Raw genomic sequence first — 5,650 nt, 5'->3', positions numbered from 1 at the left:
TTCCAAACCTGTGAATGTAGTCATTGTGAATTGATATATGCCAAGCTACCAGTCTCAGTGCAATGTGATTTGGAGTGATTATATCTGTTTTTTTAGCTTTGTTCTCTTTAGCTGTTTGTGATATTACTCTTATTTTTTATTCTTGATCTCTGTATTTTCTTTCCCTACCTTTAGTTTGTTGCTTCTAATCTCCTATTGGCTTGGAAAAGTAAGTTTGTAAGAATGATATGTAAGCCAAGAGCAAATTAACTGATATTTGAGGGGCTAGCTATCCAAGGAACAAAGAATGGAGTGTCAGATCATGTCATGAGGTGTTTCTTGCACTTACAAATTCTTTATGATGATTGGAAAGGGGAAGTTGCTATATAATATTATCTCAATGAGTTCTTTATATTTTTAGTGTGTACTTTGTTACTTATTGTTTATTCTGTTTTTTGGTTGTATTGCAATACATTTGTAGTTTCTAATAGAACATCAAAAAATTCAAGTTTACTTAGAGGGTATATTTTAAGAAATCTACTTTTTTTTTTTTTTTTTTTTTTTTTTTTTTTTTTTTTTGAGACAGAGTCTCGCTTTGTTGCCCAGGCTAGAGTGAGTGCCGTGGCGTCAGCCTAGCTCACAGCAACCTCAAACTCCTGGGCTCGAGTGATCCTTCTGCCTCAGCCTCCCGGGTAGCTGGGACTACAGGCATGCGCCACCATGCCCGGCTAATTTTTTATATATATATCAGTTGGCCAATTAATTTCTTTCTATTTATAGTAGAGACGGGGTCTCGCTCTTGCTCAGGCTGGTTTTGAACTCCTGACCTTGAGCAATCCGCCTGCCTCGGCCTCCCAAGAGCTAGGATTACAGGCGTGAGCCACAGCGCCCGGCCTAGAAATCTACTTTTTATATATGAAAAAGTTAAGGAAGATGTTTTCCCAAAGCTAAACATCATATTTAAACATAGGCAAGATTAGAATTCAGACTTCCTGATCCTTAGAACCATTCAAAGATTCATAATCTATCATTTATCTAAGAGTTTCAGAAAATGGGTCATAGTCTCTATGCTGGAGAAAATTTTATTTCCAGGTCCTTTAAAATATATGCATAAAGTACAAAAGGGTTGTACTCCATTTTTTATAAAGTGACTTGATTTTAATTATCTTCCCTGGTGGGATATTACAATGTGGTCATTCTTGTAGGGTCCCTTTTGGGTCTTGAGCAACCAAAAAGCAGTTACAGTGCCTTGGCTGGTGATTACCTCTGGCCATTGGCTCTCCCTCCAAGCAGGTTCCATCTCATTTGTGCATTTGCTCTTTCTGCACTATGGCTTTAGGTTTGAGGGTCATTGTTGTTTTCATACCATAGTTGAGACATAGGAATCTTTACAAGGTTTCCAATAGTGCTATATCTGAATTTTCAAAGATGCAATTTTTCTCAAAAAATTTACATAATGGCCAGGAAACTCATGAAAAAATGTGTCAAAAAGTCCCAAAACAACAAATTGTTGTTTTCATACCATAGTTGAGACATAGGAATCTTTACAAGGTTTCCAATAGTGCTATATCTGAATTTTCAAAGATGCAATTTTTCTCAAAAAATTTACATAATGGCCAGGAAACACATGAAAAAAATGTAGCAAAAAGTCCCAAAACAACAAATGCTGGCCTGGATGCGGAGAGACCAGAATACTCGTACACTGTTGGTGGGACTGCAAACTAGTACAACCTTTATGGAAAGTAATATAGAGATAACTCAACGAACTAAAAGTAGACCTATACTTTGATACAGCAATCCCATTACTGGGTATTTACTCAAAGGAAAAAAAGACATTTTATAAAAGAGACACCTGCACTTGACTGTTTATAGTAGCACAATTCACAATTGCAAAGATGTGGAAACAACCCAAGTGCCCATCAATACACGAGTGGATTAAGAAAATGTGGTATATGTATACCATGCAGTACTACTTAGCCATAATAAAAAACACGGTGAATTAATACCTCTTATATTTACCTGGATGGAACTGGAGCCCATTCTTCTAAGTAAAGTATCACAATAATGGAGAAACAAACACTACATGTACTCACCATTAAATTGGAACTAATCGATCAACACTTATGTGCATGTATGAAAATAACATTCATGGGAAATTAAGCAGATGAGAGGAGGAGGAAGGGAATGGGTACATTCACACCTAATGGGTACAATGCATACTATCTGGGGTATGGGCACACTTATAACTTTGACTCAAATGGTAAAAAAGCAAAGTATGTAGTCAAAACTTTTGTACTCCCATAATATTCTGAAATTTAAAAAAATTACATCTCTTGTTTTTTTTTTTTTTTTTCTTCTCTGGAATCCATACACCTGTCTCTTCTCATCATGTCAGTGAGCAAGTCTCTTTCTTGTTTAAAAGAAAGAGTTTCTTTTAAGTTCTTCTAGAGTTTTGTTTCTAGATACTTTGTTTCTTTCTAGATACTCTTCTCCTTCCTATAATTCTCCTGTGCACTTTTGCTTTCTTTGTCAACTTTGTACGTTCTTTTAAGAGCTAGCCCTTTAGAAATAGTGATAGAATGTGTGGCAGACTAATTCTGCTTTTCTCCTTTCATTGAGCACATTTTACCTTTGTCCACCAGATGTTGCAAAAATAACTGGCTACCTGCTTGAATGTTGGAATGTAAGAAATGTGTGTCAGTACTGAGTACGTTTAGGGTTACTTCTAGGAGGAAGGGTTAAGGGTGAGATGGAGAAAGATTGTTAACCTTTTCTTTATTCACTTTTGTGGTTTCTGATATGTTACAATTAGCATATATTACTTTTATAATTAAAAACTGTACTAAAGTTCTAAAAAGGATTGGTTGAGTTTGAAAAAGAGACTAGAGCTTTGGTAAAATTACTTTTTAGTTCTAGCTGCTTTTTTTGTAGGCTTCCATTTTCCAAACTGTAATTTTACTTGCATATGTTAGCAACACTGACAATTGAAATTGACAATTCACTTGCGATATCATAAAAATAAAATACTTAGGAATAACAACATGAGGGAAGGGTCTTTTCAACAAATGGCACTGGATCAATTTGATATATGTATACAAAATGAACCTCAACCATTACCTCACACCATACACAAATATGAACTTGAAATGGAACATACACTTCAATATGTAAGTTAAAACTTTAAAATACCTAGAAGAAAATTTAGAGGAAAGCTTTGTAAACTTTGGGTAGACAAAGTTTTCTTAGATAGGACACAAACAATATGAAAAGAAAAATTGATGTTATAATTCATCAAAATTATAACATTTCTACTCTTTGAAAGATACTGTTAAAAACATGAAAAAATAAGCCACATAATGGAGAAAATATTTGCAAAACACATATCTGACCAAGAACTTATATCCAGAATATATAAAGAAATCATACAACTTAATAAAAATAAGAAAAACTACTTGATAAAAAATTAAAGATAATCCACTACAGATGATATATGAATGGTAAACACAAAAAACATGCTGAATATTATTAGTCATCAAAGACATGAATATTAAACCCATTAAAATTAAGATATGTCTACACACTCACTAGAACAGCTAAAATTAGAAAGACTGAGAGTTCCAAGTGCTAGCAAGGATGTAAAGCAACTGGAAGGCTCATGCATTGCTGGTGGGGTGGGAATGCAAATTGATATGGTGACTGAAAAACAATTTGTCAGTTTGCAAATATTTTCTCCCATTCTGTGGGTTGTCTATTTACTCTGTTGTTTATTTTCCTTAGTCTGCAGAAACTTTTTAATTTAATAAAGTCCCATTTATTTGTTTTTGTTTTTGCTGTATTTGCCTTTGGAGTCATAGTCATAAATTCTTTGCCTAGGCCAATGTCCAGAAGAGATTTTCCTATGTTCTCTTCTAGAATTTTTATGGTTTCAAGTCTCAAATTTAAGTCTTCAATCCATCTTGAGTTAATTTTTGTATATGGCAAGAGATAGGGATGGTAGTAATATTCTCCAGGGATATTAGGGGGTTTGGAGGGTAAACTCACAACTAAAGGACACGGTGAACATTGTAGAGGGGGAGGGCATGCCTCTAACCCTCTTTAGGGACAGGCAAAGATATAAAATGTAACCAAAATGTTTGTACCCTCATAATACCTTGAAAAAAAAGAGAGATAGGGATCCTTTTTCATTCTTCTGCACATGGCTATCCAATTTTTTCTGCACCATTTATTGAATAGGCGTCCTTTCCCCAGTGTATGTTTTTGTCTGCTTTGTTGAAAATCAGTTGTAGCTATGTAGTTTTATTTCTGGGTTCTCTAGTCTGTTTTATTTGTCTATGTCTCTACCTTTGTACCAATGGCATGCTGTTTTGGTTACTATAGCCTTGTAGTATAATTTGAAGTGAGGTAATGTGATACATCCAGATTTGTTATTTTTGCTTAAGATTGCTTTGTCAGTTTCTTATGGACCTAAACATGTACTTGCCATAAGACCCAGCAACTCCACTATTCGGTTAGGTATTTCAGCAAGAGAAATTAAAATATATGCTCACAAAAAGATACATATGTGAATGTTGATAGCAGCATCATTTGTAGCAACTCCAGACTGGATGCAAAATAACTGCTCATCAGTTGTTGAATAGATAAACAGATTATGAGTATGATAAATCCATACCATAGAATACTACTCAGCAGTGTAAAAGAATGATCAACCAATATATGCAACGACCTTGATACATCTCAAAAGTATTATGCTAAGTGAGAGAAGTCAGACACAAAGAGCTACATACTGTGTGATACTATTTATGTAACATTCTAGAAAAGGCAAGAGTGTAGGCAGAATTTAGCTCAGTGGTTTTCAGGGACTGGAATGGGAAGGAGATTGTCTACTAAGAACCTGAAGGAAATTTTTGAGGGGAGGAATGATAGTTTATATCTTTGTGGTAGTACTTGTAGGACTGTATACATATTTATGTGCCAAAATTCATTGAACTGTACACTGAAAAGGAGTGTATTTTATCATACATAATTATACTCAGTAAACCAAACCTTACAATATATGGGGTCAGTGGGAGGGGGCATATCTCCCAGCTTCAGTTTCTTCATCTGTAATATGGATCTGATAATAAAAATCTATCATATAGGGTCATTCTGAGAATTAATTGAGATAATACATGTAGAGGACTTAGAACAGTATATGGCATATTGGGTAAGTTACTCAATAGGTGCTTGAAATTTTAATTATTATTATTCTTAGCTTTTCTGGTCATTTTTTCCCCTTTCTTTTTCTTTTGTAGTAGAGATAGGGTCTCACTCTGTCATCCAGGCTGGAGTGCAATGATACTATTATAGCTCACTGTAGCCTTGAACTCCTGGGCTCAAGTGATCCTCCTGCCTCAGCCTCCCGAGTAGCTGGGAATGTAGGTGTGCACCACCATGGCTGGCTAATTTTTAAAAATTTTTTTGTAGAGACGGGGTCTAGCCATGTTGCCTAGGCTTGTGGCTTTTCTTTTTTAAAATCATTTTATTTATGAAAGATTTAGTTAACTTACTGTAGTTTCCCATAAGATTTCATTTGGAAAAGAAGAATTCGCTGCCAACAAGAACAAAATTTAAATTTGTAACCGTATCTAAAAACTATGGTCTCAGATAGGTATCTGTATGTGTCTTGGCAGTT

Source organism: Microcebus murinus, chromosome 5 (genome assembly GCF_040939455.1).
Source record: "Microcebus murinus isolate Inina chromosome 5, M.murinus_Inina_mat1.0, whole genome shotgun sequence".
NCBI lineage: Eukaryota > Metazoa > Chordata > Mammalia > Primates > Cheirogaleidae > Microcebus > Microcebus murinus.
This window is presented reverse-complemented; position numbering follows the sequence as displayed.